The sequence below is a fragment of the Coccinella septempunctata genome, chromosome 1 (genome assembly GCF_907165205.1).
Source record: "Coccinella septempunctata chromosome 1, icCocSept1.1, whole genome shotgun sequence".
NCBI classification, from domain to species: Eukaryota; Metazoa; Arthropoda; class Insecta; order Coleoptera; family Coccinellidae; genus Coccinella; species Coccinella septempunctata.
In genome coordinates this window covers 45,927,528-45,946,219 of record NC_058189.1, presented here as the reverse complement: position 1 = coordinate 45,946,219, position 18,692 = coordinate 45,927,528, and the positions used below count along the sequence as shown (strand labels likewise).

The following is an 18,692-nucleotide window of genomic DNA, read 5'->3' as shown; positions in this document are numbered from 1 at the left end:
TTTCAGAAAACGCCCGGAACTTCCAATTTACTTTTATTACACTGAATTTTTCCGGATGGTAGGAGGAACGTATGGCCTCATTCAATATTCAAGGGTCCAAAATGTAAGGAAGATCAGACCAGGCTTTTCACAGAAATGAATCATAACTCATAATGATAAACACAGAGGGCGCATGCGAGTGCCGGCAACTTTGGCAGGTTCACATTTGTATCCTGGCCACAGTTGAGCGCGAACCGAAGAGGGTGTCTGACAGAAGGTCATAAAGATTAAACCCGCGCGAAACGCTTCTTCTTTTGTTTTTTGAGAGACCGATTTTCCGGCATGGTGCGGTTTTTGTGAAGGAATGAGTACACTCAAGTTGTTTATGTGTGCAGTAGTGTGAAATTTTAACATTCCTTCAAAAGTGAGTTGAAGCTTTTTGATTCTTGAAAAAAAATTATCTTGGCAAAAGCTAAGTCTTAACACAAGTTATTCCATTTGTAAGCAAGAAATACTTTCTGCGTTTTGTACACGAGGCGAGAGTTCACGAATTTGAATATTTTACAAAAGTTTTCTCGAACTTGTGAACCACTATACTTTCTGTAAGAAAGATTTGAATTTGAATACAGAATATTGATCTCAACTGAATGGGACCGAAGTTTTCTCCGATATCTGTACAGGATTAACTTCTTAAACGCTGATCGGCGGCACTTAAAACTTGTTGATTCAAATTCAGCTTCCTCGACGGCGTAGACGTGTCTTAGACTTATTTCAGGCTTGACCACCATTTTGCATCCATTTCTTGAAGGATTGAGGTACCTTGGTGAAATAAGACGCGCATAATACGATATACCTTGGAATCGCACATAAAGCGGTGAAAACACATACTTCGACATTTATGGAACAAAATAAAAATATTCGTAACTCATATCTGATTTTTTTAATTACTCTATTCGCAGCTCGACTTCCGGTTCCTCAGGAAATAACCTCATTTTTTTTAGACTGAAAGGATGTGTTCGAAGAATTCGAAGAACTTTTTTTTTGAATTCGTACATAATGTGTTTCTTGGAAATAAAATTTAAAAAAAATAAAAAATGAATCCATTCACAGTTAAAGAATAGATCATAAGATTGATAACAGTTGGTTATACTAGAAGCTAGCTATCATAAACTCATATTATGATATTCTTCAATTCGAGTTCGTGACTCATGTGAAGTTGGCGCCGACTTTTTCGAAAAATACTATTTTTTTTGGAGTTCTGGGTAGATTTGGAAGAGTTCTGGAGTTCCTGATAAAAATTTCGAATAGTTCCGTCAAATCGTGGATTCTAATGAAAAAAACAAATTGGTGGCGCTAACTTCACGCGGCGCCGTCTCTTTTGAAAAAATGAGTTCTGATGCTATTTTTCGTTGAAGAAGGAAGAGTTCTAGAGTTCTTGATCGTTTTTAGAAAGAGTTCTGCGAAAATAAAAAAAAAATTAGAACACAGGTTTTCAACTCCCGCAAAAAATCATTTTGAGAGAAAAGTGAAGATATTTCAGTTCCGATCAGAGTTCTGAATAGCGCTCGAAGAGTTCTACAAAATATGTCAAGTGACATTTATCAAAAAAATAAAACTTTTCAATTTATGAGCAAAAATAAGGTCCGAAATTTGAAAACTAATATTTCCTATGTTGGCAAAATTTGATCGCAGAAGAGTTCGGAATAGCGCTCGAAGAGTTCTACAAAATATGTCAAGTGAATTTTATCAAAAAAATTAAACTTTTCAATTTATCAGAAAAAATAAGGTCAAGAATTTGAAAATTTACATTTCCTATGTTGGCAAAACTTGATCGCAGAAGAGTTCTGATCAGAGTTCTGAATAGCACTCGAAGAGTTCTACGAAATATATCGAGTGACTTTTATCTATCAATTTCAGTTTTTCGTGCATCTCAATTGATGATTCACATCCATTTTCATGTCCATTTTTGATAGCTATATTCAGTAGATAACTGTTGCTGAAATAATCGACAGAAATAAATTTAACAATTGAAAATTGTAGGCACATTATATAATAAGTGAAAAATATCGTTTCGAAATATTCATGAGGATCGGTTAGAAAAGTCACGGAAAAGTGAATAATGATTTGAATAGGTACTGAATGAATTGCTATATCACGTTGAAACGACAATACCGTCAGTTGAAGTACCTATAATCGATTCCAAGTAATTGAAAAGTTGAAAATTGTTCTTATTTCATTTTTCGTTTTTTGCTAATAATTTTATTGCTTTTGCTTGAAAAACACGATGTTAAAATAATTTTTAAACCATATTGTTAGGTACCTACCCTTGTTTGAACCCAAAAACTTGATTATTCTTCGAAGTAGAACCCAGTTGAAGAGTTCACACTATCCTAAAGTGATGTCAAATTTATTTTATTCATGAAATGTATGCGTTGCGGCTATTTGAAAATGCAGAGCTGGTAAAAGAGTTGTGCAGAAATATCAAATAAGTAGAATATCGACTGATCTGAATCATGAATTATACGTTTTATATGAGGATTGATAAGGTGTACCTAGTTAAGGAGAAAAGCTTCATGGCGATAAACATAGCGAATACTAATAATAAATTTAAAGAAAATCGCTACCACTTTGGAAAACGTTACTGCTTCCAACTGCTTGGGCATTATTCGGAAATATATTCGAGTTCGAACACAAACTGACGATACCTGGACATCAAAAATGAAAGAAGTGTAACGACGAAAAGTAAAGCGAAGTAAAGCGTTTCACTAGAAATAACTTATACAAAATTTTCAAAATGACAAAGATTAAAAAAATATTAAACATGTTTACTGACACAGATCCTTATACGACTCTAGATCATTTGTTAACTAAATTATTGCAAAGTAATGGGAAAAACCTAACCTCTTGATTTCGTTCAGCATATTTGCCCGTTTGATTTTCACGTGGGAATGAATGTCGAAAGTTAGGATTGCCGAATTTTTCTCATTATTCAGTAATTTGAACGATTTTATGAAAAGGCTCGTTTCGATACCAACTAACAGAAAAAAAATACTTATAACACAAGTGTAAAGAAATTGAATATTAGTTCAAAACGCTCACCAATGAAATTCGTCTAACTAATTCACATTTTTCTTTCACAATGGTCATCACAAACTTCTTGTTCGATTTTACGACAATCGTCGTAAAAATAGGATGAAGTAAGGTAACAATAATAGCACTTTGTCAACGAAGGCACTTTCAATAAACTAAACTGTGTCGATTTTCTACACTGTTTTCACCCCAAATATTACGATAAAACAATGTTTTCAAGTGAGCTGATGCAATTTATCAGGATGTTCATGTTTTGTTTCGTGTTTTCCATACCGGAGTCACCTTCCAGAGCCCAGTCAATTCCAAGAAATTTCGTGAAAATTCTAGGGGTTGTAGCTCACCCCCTGGATACTTTAGATGGAAAATTTTTAGTAAAATGACTTTGATTTTGATGATTTCTACCTTCTGTCAAAAAAAGCCTCTGTTTTCAAAACACCATGTATATGGGATAATTGAGTTTGGTGTACATCAAATTTATCATTCAAATATGTCATTTATCAAATATTCTCGATTTTCAATGATGGATTTCAAACTGAGTTCTGCTGAAAGTGTGTTCGTTTTTATAATGTCGATCAACTGCCTGAAGGATATTATGTAATTATATTTTTTACGATGAGAAATTCGTTTTTTAAAACACAAACTTTATTTTGGAAATACAACGAGGATTAGAGACTACTCTATGTAATGAGACAAGCTAAGTGACTGATTGACTTCTGAATTAATTTTCCTCTGGCATCCTGAATGAATTAATATTTATAAAATTGGGTTATCTTAAAAGAGATAAGGATGCAGGTGCACTATTGCGTAATATTAAAATTGTATGGCTATATGTAGATTCAAATAGGTAACAGACAATAGTCTAATTTAAGTTAAGAAGGGTTAGGATTATGTAATTATGTATAAGTGGGTAGGCTCGAGGGTAGGTCTGCTCATAACTACTTAGTAGTTCACTCCGCGGAAATCTTAGTGCTTATCTTAAGTTATTCAATATACAGCCCTCTGTTATCTATAACAATAACTTACATCAAGCGCATCCTAAATAGATTATTTCGGTACAAAATCTTTGATATTGAATCTAATAATCTTGAATCGATTTTGCTTAAATTGTGCGTCCTGTGCATCAATGTCGAAGTTTTTTCAGAACAATATTCCTAGCAATATTCTATAATTGCGAGAATAATTGCCACTTGGTGATTGGTCTGGTTTCGTGTATTTGGCTTGCCAAGACTTGAGTCTATTCTACTCTATTCGGAGGGTTTCGATGCTCAAATTTCCGAATTTCAGGCCTGTTGCCATATGTATAAAGAATTTTAAACAATCTACTGAATTTCATTATTTCAAACAATCTACTGAATTTCATAATTTGCACCATGGGGGGAGTAATTAAAAGTTTTTTCGTTAAATGTTGACAGCACAAGACAGCGCAAATGTAACAAAACTGTACAGGGCGAGTTTCTGACTTGTACATATACTTCAACCATAGATTCTTGAAGTAAGAGGAAACACTTTTTCCCCCAAAATTTTTTTTGGATTCGGGACAATGAATTTTTTCTAAGCCTTGAATACCATTTTAACAAAATAAGGAACTATATCACAAAATTGAGCATATACTCACTTTTTGAATTCCCTGGTGGTAGTATTCATATGTTTAAACGTTTTCAGAACTCTATAATGACAACAAAATAATCTTCCCAATAACAAGCTATTATAAATTTATGACACTACACATCATATATGTTGATAGCCACAGCCAGGTACATATGTTGGAAGATTTATTCATTTATTTCGGTACAATTTTGCTCCAAACAGGATGAACTACATATAAGGTATTGTAACGTGGTTACCTCGGAGAAAACTTGTCTCGAGCGCCAGCTATTCTTTTCACTAGGAAGAATAGCAAACCTACCAGAGTAGCTGCTAGTCGGAGACAGAGTTCGCTGTTATCTAGGGTGGTAGCGATAACGAAATAGTCAAAATCAAATTATGTACTAGTTTATTCACACCTTCGGAAACTGATTATATGTACAACGGAGATATGTGTAGGTATGAAATATGAGCGAATCTATCAGCAAACATACAGTCGGGAAATTCTATCTGGTCACGAGCACTTTGTAAAGTTTATACCGGGTACAGTGAAAAATCAAAGATTGTTCAATAAAATGCTCCAACCAGAACTGACGAAATGGATACTAAGGATGACCTCGCGATGTGAAATGACTTGCTATACGGTATCGGGATGTAATTGTATTTCTCCAGAAATGAAAGAAACACAACCAGGGCGGATCTGTTCGAGACTTTTACTCGCTACCCCAAGGGCTAACGCTCCATGACTGATAGCGAAGAAAAGGTCTATTTTTAGCGCAACTACGGGATTTCACTGACGACGAGCGGTATCTCTTATTCTCTACCCCAAGGGCTTACGCGCCATGACTGATAGAAAAGAAAATATTTCGGATTCAACAATTATGACGCGGAACGCGGACAGGGGGGTTGACGGGACTTTCCTTTCTGTACCCCAAGGGCTTACGCGCCATGACTTATAGCGAAGGGAAAAGTAAGACTCGCGAAACAGGGTGAAGTACCATAAAATATAACAGAAAGCGATACAGTACAGGAGTTTCAAAGAAGTAACCGGTGTAGGTCTAATTAAGAAACTGAACGGTAAAGACGGGGACCTACCTCCTTCATTTCAGGCACTCGCGGAAAACGAACGAAAACTAAAAATTAATTCCTAAGAGAACTAATACTCGCAACACAAAATTATTTATAAATTTGTTGAACGGCTTGTCGTGCACACAATTAAAGTCGAATCGCAGAAAATTACGGAGCGTAAACTAACTAAAGAGACTGAAGTAAAAGAGCAGAAATCAAAAAGTGCCCGCCGCGGGGGAAAATCTGCTTTTATAGGCAAATCCCCCCACACGTTAAAAATCTGAAAATTCCAGAATGCGACAAGAATGAAAAACGTCGTCAGCTCCGGTTTATCGCATATCAACATCAGAAAAACGTCGAAATCTTCAACGGCATGCAAGAAAAACAACGTTAAACACAGATAAACGGTTTTTTACATTTACTCTGCCTATCGGAATGAATGTACTGAATATTTGAGAATTAAATATTTTCAAAGGCGGAAATATGAAATGACAGGAATGCACTAAAATGAACTCCAATTTTTCTCAGAAAACTGGAGATCATTACAGTATCTACTAATTATATACCGTGAGGAGCATCTCTAATTATATAACAGAAAAAATACAGCTTCGATATAATGAGAAACTTCTTGAAATCAAAAAAAACCAACAAAGAAAAATAGGGACAAACATTTGTGTTAACACAAAACTCCTTTATTATTCATTCAACAAAACCCCTCATCAAGATACGTCTGGCTGCTTTCATTCCAACAATATCCAAATGGATGGAATATTGATTGGCGTGCCTAGTTATCCTGATCATCAGAGAATTCTGGGAGGAATTCTTCCGCCTGTATTAGGCGGAAACTGCATGAATACCCTGCAAGATTTTGAACAGTATTAGAATATTCGAAGTGGCCGGGACCTCCTATCCTCTAGAGACGTAATAGAAAATATTGTTCTAGCACGAGTTCTAGCACTGGTTTGTTTGACTAGTGTATGAAATTATAGTCAAAGGAAAACTTACCGCACAGTTGACATAAAAAACTGTTTTTTGTAGTGAAGGATCCATATGACACTTAAAAAATAAGTATAAACATAACAAATGCACAGTAAACGCTTGTATGTTTGAGTGAATTTGAAAATATTTCGTCATCCTCTTTACGAAACCTTGTCGATGTGCATTTCTATCAGTTTAGAGTCGAGAATAATACCAAGTTCCTGAGCAAGTTCCCGAGCAAGTTCCCTTATCTGTTCTGGCACCCAAAGAATTCCATTTATTAGTTGATAGAAGAAGTGAATAATACGGAAGTTTCTGCGGTTGGATATCTTCTACGAACACTTCTCAATATTTAAAAATAAAGTATTTTCCAGGAAGAATGCGAAAAATTTGTTCGAGTGAAATTGAAGTAATAACATTGAGTTTAATACCTACTTAATGGTAATGCACAATCGGGACATATATGCCTTGAAGTCATCAGCAAACAACAGGAATTTCGCGTATTTAAACATTTTTTATTGGGTTGATATGAATCAGAAATTCAAAGTGGTCCCTGATGAGATCCCTGTGGGACACCCGATGAAGAAATTCACTCGAAATCTGGCCGATTTTATGCATTTTGTGAAACCTACATGCTTTCTCGAAAAAACAATTATATCTAAAGAATTTTCCTATTACGAAAATTTACGAATGGAACTCACCACGCAGATGAAAATTGTTTCTTATAGGTGGGCTAGATCATCATGTTTCTATTACCTAATAGCTCTCAACTTCTCGAATTTCTCTTTCCTTGAATACATAGAGAGGAGAACACTTCAACGAAGAGCGGAATCTGATCTTTCTCATGATACGAAAATATATCGGGAAAGTGTAGCGCTTCTCTTCTTCAGACAGAAATTCAATTATAATCCGAAAGGAAAAATGATGAAACATTGTAGGGAGGCCTACGCTCTAGCCACGAATAATTTGAATTTCAAATCCGCAATTTGCTGACAGCAATACAATTAGTGTTGGGCCTCCAGCATCCTTTAATATCGTTAAACGAATCATTTCTTGGTAATAGCGGGGTTTTATGTAAACCGGGAACGGTAGGAGTATCACTTGGCGTAGAATTTGAATCGTAGAAATATTGTAGACGTATCACTGAATTCTCATCAATTTTTTCTTTTTACGAATGAAATCTTTTAATTCTTGGTCATTACGGATGAATTCATTTTCCGATCCTTTTAAAGAAAGGGGGGAAATTCTATAAAATTATCTCATATCCTCATATCTCCTTTTCGTCTTCTCCAAATCCTTACTAGTAGAATGAGATTCGAAATTTGAAAAAAGTAGTGACGCGATATTTTTCAGATTTATAATCAAATCGTACCACTCAGACAATGAACTTGCTTCTCGCTTCTATAGCCTTCAGTTACTTTGCGTCGACTAATTAAAAATCTGACCAATGTCAAGAGTAATAACAAGAAATCTATAGCCACAATGGTTAGTTTTCTGAATAAAGTGGAGGGGTGACTTATCATAAAATAAAACTTTTTGTAAGCACTTTAATGCATCTTCAACATTGTAAATACCCTGGTTTGTTAGGAACAAACAAATCTACAAGGACATGGAATAGGAAACAGTTACAGAATTTATGAAGAGAAAGGCGGAAAGGATATTCGACAAAGCCAAACAACATCCAAATGAGGAACTACGAAGATTAGTCGACTTCGATTCAACAGAAGAAGCTAGAAGGTCAAGAACCTACCACCGAAGACCGAGAGATCAGTTAAGGATTTTAAGTAACCAAAGAAGAGCTTAACCTATAAAAGATATAGGCAGCATACAACTATCAACACGACTATGATCGTGTGAGAGTCCAGAAACCATAAGAGTCAACTGATTAATAGGTAAAATGCCCGGAACCTATGAAGAAGCAGTTTAGGGTTTTTAGTGGGTCTCGAGCTCAGGAGTGAGAATCCCCACACTGTTAACCCTCAGGAGAGGGGGAACAGTCTGTGTTGCAGATTTTCCCCCTGCTACACCAACAAAAAAAAATAATAAGGATAAATTCAGATGCATACCACCCGCCGATATGAATATCAACAAGTGTTACGATCTGAATTGAACTAGCCAATTTGCCATCGTCAAGGCCCAAAATGGAGTACGCCCCATCGAAGAGAAGCAGATGCTTACCATGGTTTCGGTCTCATAAGACCTCATCAGAGCAACATAGCATTTTTCTCCGATGGAGAACGTTTGGAATTGATGGAACCTTATTCAATATTGGCACGCGCTACTGGGTACTATACATTTACCCAGAGCGCCACCCAATATGAAACGGTGTCCGATTCAATCCCCTCCAGATAGAAACCAAGACGAAGACAATAGCCGGTGGTATGCATCTGAATTTATCCTTATTATTGTATTCATTGCCTTTAGGCGTGATCATTCCATTATTAAAAAAAAACATTGTATGGATCCAAAAAGATTCAAGCTTTAGAGGCAGAATGTGAACTTTATACTCAACTCAGTTTTTTTTTAAGAGGGATCAACACCGTTTGAGTGGTCCATTCAAAAAAAAAATTAATAACTTACGTTTGGAACCACTCATTTATATAGGGTTTTCATTATAATTCAATTCAATATGTTCGTCATCCCTTGAGAGTCAGAAATTTTTTTATGCGTCAAACGGAAAAAAAGTGTAGAAAATTGTTTTCATTGAAAAACAAATATTCATTCATGTTATTAATTTTCCGTGGTGAAATTATCTCTTCTATTAATTTCCACCTGAAAAAATTTCTCGAAAAGTCTCGGATACAATTATTTGTATCCTGGTGAAATTGAAAAAAGACGTTCGTCAAGTGCTGCCATCTTTTCGACGAAAGTGGAAACTATTGAAATATTCGTAACTTATTATCGTTCAAATGTTCTGGCGGATGGCCAGAACCGCCAGTCCGGTGGTATAAACTCCTCTTAATTCCGTGCGATTCAACCTACTTTCCCTCACATTTCAATTTGAAAAGATTCACTTTCCCGCATTTTGTTGGAAAAATTATTTTGTCTCCGGCTATTTGTGAAAAATGATTTACCTAGCTCTAGTGCGGAAAAATGGCACCTTGCGTAATACGACTTTCTCGTACTGCTTGCCTGTCGCTGGTTGAAAAATAATAATTTCCTAACAAGTGAGGAAAGTTATACTGCTTGGCGAAACTTAGCATCTTACAGCAATAGCTTGTAGGAAAGACACTTGACGATATTTCCTACGATCTTGTTTTTACTATTTGTCGTTGTTTACGAGTCTTTGACTCGTACAAATATTTCAACAGTAGATTTTTGAGATTTAGTCCCGGATTCAGTCCTGATAAAAAGATATAGCCATTTTAAGTTTTCATGTAGGTATGCTCCATTCACTTTTATTTTAGCACTCGGTTTGCTATGGAAATTTGACACATTCCACTCTGTATAGTACGAAAATGTGGGGTTATGGCACTTGTCAAACCATTTTTGGGTTTTAAATAATAACATAATATATTAATAATATAATATAATAAAAATAATAAAATAATAATATAACACCACATATCATAATACCATATTACACAATAATAATGACGAAGCAGCAGGCACAGAAGTAATGTTGCACTACTTGTATGTGAACTACATATTGCATATTCACTCCAACACAAAAAAATATGTGCAATACATCAATGAAAGTTTCTCGAAAAATCCACACAAAGCACAAATCACAACAGAATCGCAATATTCCGTCATGCATCCTATCTAATGGGGAATTCTCCTCAATTTGGGATATCACTGCATATGCAAGTTTGAACTGAATAATTATGAGTTTCATTCATAATTTTTTCAAATGCACCGCGGAAACTATTCAAAATCACTCTTCAAATATGGGGTTTCAAAATTTAAATCGCTTTGTGCGGACTTTACGATTTGGCAACAGCGCATACAAGACAATGAAAAGAACAATGTCCGATCAGCTTGTTTATAAAATAACAGCTGTTGATCTACAGGCAAGCTTCAACTGCACACAGCCATTTTTGTCTATCTCATCAAGAACATGTATTTGTTGTCCTTTATTATCAAGGCATATTTCAGTCGATGTTGCCAACTTGTGCAATCGACATGAAACGCATTAAATTTTAAATACCCATTTTTATTTTTTATTCTTAAGTGCTTAAAATAATTTTTTTTGGGGAACGGTTGAAATGGTTATTTCAAAATGTGATATTTCATAAAATATACATAATTTTCGTCAAAAGGAGTATTCCCTATTTCCAGGGTGTCATCTATTATTAATTAAGTCGTGTATTATCTTCCTGTCCAAATGTCTCAAATGCCACCAATTTTTTGAGTCTTCCAATAGAAGGAAGTTCTTTGTCATTCTCTTCATTCAAAATATTTCTGATTGTGGAAACATTCAGCTAAAATATAAATATAAAGTCGTTTAGATTCATTCAGATGAAACAATATATAAATTCACTTACATTGAATATGTTCGCCACCATCTGATATATTGTAGATATTCGAATATCGGGGTTACCTACTATTTGAATAGGCCGACCTTAATTAATTCTAAATAGCATTTCATGAAACCCTGTGTTCTCTATTTTTCAATCATTTTCGGCATTTTTGTAATATTAATTGATATAAGTTGTGGCAACGGCTTTATGACATTGTCGACATTCCATGAATTCCAACCTTACTCTGTTTTAGTTACAAAAACTTGAGCAAATAATTTCATTGCCAGCCGAAGGCTAAAATAAAAGTGAATGGAGTATTTTGTAACTATGACAACCTGTGGATCCCAAAAGTACAATTGTTTTCAGCCAAAGTACCCAATTTCCGGAATATTACAGATTTTTTCATTTTTGAACATAGAATCATTCGAAAACGGCACATTATAGGAAAAAGTATGAGGAATATTTCTATTTTACACAACGTTCAAATATTAATCAGATAGCGTCCAACTTGGTTTCAAGAGTTGGGTTCTTTGAATTTTTGATATAATATTTTTATGGTACGTTATAATGAGAAAAGTGGAAAACGTTAGTAACCATGTATCGAAAAAGATTCATCAAATGAATTGAATGAATTACATTTCATACGAAAGATAATCCATGAACCTTATTTGATGCCTCATATTTCAGGGAAAAACTGAAATTCTTCTTCCGACTCATCTTTATGGACAGTTACTTCGATAAAGTTTTCATCATCTTTTTTTAAAAATAATACCAGCAGTCGAGCTAGAGCCGAAGGATCACATGAAGTAGATCGAATGCATATTTCATGAGACTGTGCAATACGGTAACCGGCGCCCACTTCACCACTCGATGGACGACAATATAATGTATTTCGCGTCTCTTTCCATTAGTCTTTGATATCAGAGCTCTGAGCTTTACTCGTATTACAGCGTGTCCAACTTTGCAAATACTCCGCGTCACTTAATAATTCTGTCCACACTCCATTGTGTCATTCAATATTCAGCGGCGCCTGCCAGTATATATATTCTCGGATAAATCTGGTATGCTCGGAAGTATAAAGAAGTTATAATGAAAAATCGATATCCATCGGAAGTGAGAACGAAATGCTGAGCTTGAAAATTCAATCAAAATATTTCATATCAAATCAGAGTTTCGCTCTGAGTAGAAAATAAGTGAGTTCTGTGACGATCAATAGATGAAAGCATTGTCCTCATAATTTCACTAAGTGCAATAGTAGAAAGAGCGAAATATGCGTGTTGATAACTCAATTTTTATTTGTTTCTCTTTGCAAAGTAATCAATCGTAATTGATATATGGAATTTCAATTGTTGTAACTCGTTGAATCAAAAATTAATAATACACTACCCAGAATTTAAGATTTAATGCCATTAAATGGTATACTGATGGTTCAAAAACCATGAGAGGGGCTGTCTCTGGAATATACGGGACAAGCATCATGTTTACCCTATCGGTAGACTACAGCTCGTGTGGTTTTTTGGGCAGAAATACACGCAATCCGAAGATGCGTAGGCATAAACCTGGAAAGAAAATATCAAGGATGTGACATATGTAGTGATCCATTGTGATAGTCAAGCACTGAACTCCTATGTCATCGACTGAGAGCTGACATGGGAGTGCTGAAGGAAACTCAATGAAATAGGCAAGAACAACAAGGTGTCCTTAGTCTGGAATCAAAGGAAACGAGGAAGCCAACACACTCGCTTGAAAGGGACAGCAAAGACCCCTTACTTGCCAGAGCCTTTCCGTACTATAGGAAAATGCACCTATATGAAAGAGTACCTGGAGAAGAAAGTAACCAAAAGTGGAACAATCTGGAGGAATCTTCCTGGAATGGAGCATTCCAAAAAATTCCTCCGGAATTTTAAGACTGCAAGATCCAAGAAGTATTCGGATCTGAGAAAGAATAAGCCTTCTCACCGGCTTCCCGACAGGACATTTTCGCCTTAGAAAGCATAAATATAATAAAAATTTGGTTATAAGAACCTTACTAGTGTAGATTTTTTGCGGAAGAGGAAGAAACTCCTGTTCACCTGGTTACAGAATACCTCGCCATTGCCAGCCTGCGTAAGGAATGTCTTGGACTAAAAAATTATAGGAGTAATAAGGACTTAGCCTTTTTGAAGCCCTCTCAGATACTGGAGTTCATTAGAACTCTGGAGCTGGAGGCTGAGCTCTAGATAATAATAATAATAATAATAATAAAGTAGTTTGTGTTGCTGATAGCTCTACACCGTTAAAGCTACAGCAGGACCACTTGGAAACCGTCGAACACTCTGCAGAAAGTAAAATGCAGAAACTGATTGGCAAATCTTTGCTAGGAAGGCACCAGAACGAGGTCAACCATGATAACGTCGACATATCTGCGTCGAACTACTGGTTGACTTCCGGAAAGTTGTTTCCTGAGACAGAGGGCTTCATGCTCGCCATCCAGGATAAGGTGATTCCAACAAGGAACCACATGAAATATATCGCCAAGGATGCCTCAGTGGCGGATGATAGCTCTCGTTATGGCTGTGCGACACATGAAACTATCCAGCACATCACCGGGGAATGTCAGAAGTTCGCAGGCACGGAGTACAAAAATAGACATGATGCCGTTGCCAAGATTTTTCACTAATAATTTACACTAAGACACCAACTTCTAAGTTCGAAAAAGGTTCCTTATTACAATTACCATCCGGATGCTGTATTGGAAAATGAACATCACTAGCTCTACTGGGATCGCACGGTTCTCACAGACCGGAAAATAACACACAATAGACCAGACCTCATATTGCTCAATAAGGATGAGGACAGAGCACTATCCATCGACGTGGCAATTCCAAATAATAACAAGTGTAGATAGGCACACTGAAAAAAATTCAAAGGACAGAGATCTCGAGGAACAAACCAGGAAACAGTGGAAGCTGAAAGATATCAAGACCATCCCTATTGTCACATTTAACATCGAAAGTGGAAGTGCACATCATCGTTTGGTGCAAATTCAACATTTAACATCTTATCACGAAACGTGTTAACTGAATGCATAAAAATCGTTCCACTGGCCCTATGTGATTCTTCAGATTCTGTTTTATGTACGTACACGAAATTATCTGTTAATGAACCCTTTCATTGGTTAATTTCCTATTAATGCATTATTGTCATGGGTAATCGAACATAGAAGTATTCAGCAGCTCCCCAAATAATTATTTTATTTGTATGTCGCATTGATTTTCGTAGTACCTAGCGGGTGAATTGAGAAGAGATGAATTGTGGAGGTTGCATAAAAATTATGATGGTTAGAGAGAAACCAATATATCTATGTAGGTACTACTACAAAGCTTCCACCAGCTCCACACATTCTTTAACAGATATTATAGGGAACGATATCATTGTGATTCACTCAAAATGTCACAACTTCTCTATGGACTTCTCGAATAGTTCGATCGGCCGCATAAATATCAACATTCCGATATGAACATAGAAAATTTTTAAGGTGCCAAATTTGACTATACTCCATTCAGTTTTATTTTAGCATTCGGTTAGCCATAGAAATTTGACACATTTCACTCTGTATAGTAAGAAAATGTGGGGTCATGAAGCTTGTCAAAACATTTTTGGGTTTTAAATCAACGCTATGTTGCCCGTTCTACGTCAAAGTTTCTGTTATTACGTATTTTATCACAATGTCGAATCTCTTCGGAAAATATGTGACGAACATAATTGAAGTTTATACAGACCGATTGAAGGCCTACCAAATCCAGTTATTTGCATGGAAATACAAGACATCAGTATAATATCATAATATGCACTTGCTTGAGGAGAGTTAATGTTCGTTATCTTGAATACGTTTCATCAGTTGTAGATTTCAAAAATATTAACCCGAAGATGAAATGCATATGATGCAGTGGTTGGGAATGGGTATCTCCGCAAGGAATTAACAGATTATTACAAGAATGTTAAATTCTTCAACAAAAATCATCTTGCATCAATATAAGTAAAATAAATTAAAGGAAGTTTCAAGTCACGATGAACAAAACCTTTTGAACAAAAATTTCACATGAATAAACAATTAACAGGACAACTGGCGAGTATTTGTGGTTGTTCATCTTAATACATTGATATAATAATAATAATAATTAGGTATTTATTGGTACCTTAAGACATTTACAATGTATAGGACAAGTCAAATGAAAAATAGAATAATAGAATATTAATCGAAAATCTTGTAGTAAACTTTTCGCATTAATTGACTCAAATATAAAATTCTCAAATGCCACCACTTTTTTGGGTCTCCCAATAGAAGGAAATTCTTTGTCATCCTCTTCATTCACAATCTTTCGGATTGTGGAAATATTCAGCTAAAATATAAGTCGTTTAGATTCAGATGAAACATTATATAAATTCTCTTACATTGAATATGTTCGCCACCGTCTGACGTATTGTGGACTTCAGAATATCAGGGTATAATTATTTGAATGAGCGGACCTGAATTCTAAATGGCACTTCCTGTCTCTTTTTTCAATCGCTTTCGGCATTTTCGTAATAAAAATTGATATTAGTTGTGGCAACGGCGTTATAACAATAACGACATTTCATGAGTGCCAACCTTACTCCGTTCTAGTTACAAAAACTTGAGAAAATTATTTCATGGCCAACCGACTGCTAAAATAAATTTGAATGCGGTATAGGTATCGATAGAAAATTTTTGCAATCAAGAATTCACATTGAATTCAAAATGTGGTCGACGGAAAAATCTTGAAATCAACTCGTTAATTGAGCGATTAATGATCTCGAACATATCTCAATCATTAATCGCTTTCATTAATAACCTAGTTGATTAAACAACTATTTATCACTTCAAGGGTTCATAATTTCTGTCATTTTCGCGCCAGTTTCCCTTAAGTAGTTTTGAATTAGCTATTTTGGGGGTTTCCTTAGGATGCAAACTGGTGGAGGCGCCGGTCTTTTTTTTTGTAATTTCAAGATCTTGGATGAAATATTCGATCAAACTCTAGACAAAAATGTTTCATGGACACTTGAAACGTTTAAGTTAATTCGACCTCTCACAGTTGGCGAAGATTACGCTGAAAAATTCCGTTACAAACATACCAGCGAAGTTAATAAAAAAGTGCTAGTGCTAATTGAGAAGCATTTTGAAGTTTTTTGATTTGAAAGTTGTCGATTATCCTTGCCCTCTTCACTTTTACCCGATGCATATTTTCTTCGTTGAGACAACGGTTTGCAACCGCTCGCCTCCTTCAAATTCAGCTTGAGCTAACTCATGAGGTGCAAATTAGCACTCAGACAATAAGAAATCGCCTCAGAGAATATGATTTAAGGCCTCGTGTCGCAGCCCATCGAAGGGCGCGTTTGGATTTTGCGAGAGAGCATATCCATTGGGAAGAGGCTGATTGGGAAAGAGCTCTCTTCACAGATGAGACTAGATTCTGACTCTACCATTGTGATCGACGTTCCCTTGTATACAGACGTCCACATGAAAGATATGCTCAGTGCAATTTCCTGAATACTACTGGTTTCGGGGGAGGATCGATTATGGTATGGTGTGGAATATCTTTGACTGCTCGCACAGACCTAGTGGTCGTTGATAATGGAGCTATGAATGCTGATAAGTATATAAGGAACATTCTTGAAGAGCATGTAGTGCCATTTGCCTCAAACATTGGTGAAAATTTCATTTTTATGGACGATAATGCCAGACCCCATCGTGCGCGCATCGTTCAGGATTACCTTGAAGAGGTTGAAGTCTCTCGAATGGAATGGCCAGCAAGAAGTCCAGGTCTCAATCCGATTGAGCAGGTTTGGGACAACCTCAATAGAAGGTTGAGGTGAGAAAACACTTGGTACTATTAAGGTGCAACCTTAGCTGCAATCCCCCCCCTCCGTTCTGTTCGGATCTCCCCGCTGGAAGTACGATTTCTTAGCCGGCGTGCAAACCCGTTCGGAGCAGAAAATAGATCGGAAAACCGTTTCCCGCCCCCGTGCCCTGTTTTCTCGTTCTTTAGTCCCGTGGTTTTGAAGCTGGATCCCGACTTGTCCGTTAAGCTTGAGTCTTGCTTCTGGCTGGCGAATTAATCTGCAACATTCGGGGCACTTTCTTTCTGTTCAATCAATTCCGTGAAATCACCACCTTCTAAGTTATAATAGTCCGAGAGCTGGCGACGAAAATCGGCAAGAGTTTTGTAATGGCTCATAATTGAATATGAGTTAGTTTTGTACATGAGTCAGCGCACCCACTCTCAAGGTCAGGTATTGGAACATCTGGCGGCGACGCTCTTTGATTTACGTTATTACAATATCCGTACTTTCGGTGACTGCTGACTGCCTCTGTTCTATTGGTATGTGGTCTAACTATTTCATTCTCAAATAATATATGATATTTGAGCAATAAATGCATTTGCAGCCATTAAATATCTCTTGAATCGACCACCGCGTTTTACTAAAATGAGGTCTGACCACTTTTTCAAGTTTTCTGTTCTATAAACTAGTTGAGCGACTATTTTCAATCATTACAGAAGACTTGTATAGTATGTTGAAATTTTATATACCTATATCAAAGCTCGTTGCCGCTAGGTGTTCCACTGCCTGTCCTTGAGATTGGGTGTTGACTAATGTACACCCTTAATACTAAATCATATTTAATTATGAGCCATTACAAAACTCTTGCCGATTTTCGTCGCCAGCTCTCGTACTATAATAGGGAATAATCCTTCTAACGAAAATGATGTATTTTTTATGAAATATCTTTGAAATAACCATTTCAACCGTTTCCCAAAAAAATTATTTTAAGCACTTAAAAATGAAAAATAAAAATGGGTATTTAAAGTTTAGAGCGTTTTGTGAGAATTGTACAAGCTGGCAACATCGACTGAAATATGCCTTGATAATAAAGGACAACAAATGCATTATCTTGATGAGATAGACAAAGATGGCTGTCTATGAAGTCTGCGACGAACGAGGAAGGTCGTAAAATTTTATGGGATTTTTATGGCCAGTTGCAGTTGAAGCTCGCCAGTAAGTACGCGCCTGTATATCAACAGCTGTTATTTTATAAACAAGCTGACCGGACATTGTTCTTTTCATTGTCTTGTATGCGCTGTTGCCAAATCTTAAACTCCGCACAAAGCGATTCAAATTTTAAAACCCCATATTTGAAGGATGATTTTGAATTTGAAAAAATCATGAATTAAACTCATACTTATTCAGTTTAAACTTGCATATGCAGTGATAACCCAAATTGAGGAGAATTCCCCATTGTATATCATTTAGATTAGAACCTTTTTAGTTATGTATAGTAGACTGTTTTTTTTCTTGACTGATCTTAGTTTATATCCCTGAGGATCGGTTTATTTTTGGAGTTGTGTAATACTGCCTATTGTATTCCTTACTGCGAAAGAACGAATGAAATTTGCGAACTCGGATTTTGACTTTCAAAAGTTATCGCTAACACCTAAGATAACAAAGAACCTTTTCTTCTACTCGAAGCCA

At 36.0% G+C, this 18,692-nt stretch overlaps 1 protein-coding gene across 1 annotated transcript in view; it reads left to right on the top strand.

Moving 5' to 3' along the window:
• Nucleotides 1–229: 229 nt before the first annotated feature.
• The window catches only part of LOC123322399, an 83,063-nt gene continuing 64,600 nt past the window's right edge, over nucleotides 230–18,692 (top strand). The window contains exon 1 of the mRNA XM_044910348.1: nucleotides 230–403. The gene's annotated coding sequence lies outside the window, so the exon portion shown is untranslated. The remainder of the gene's footprint in view (nucleotides 404–18,692) is intronic.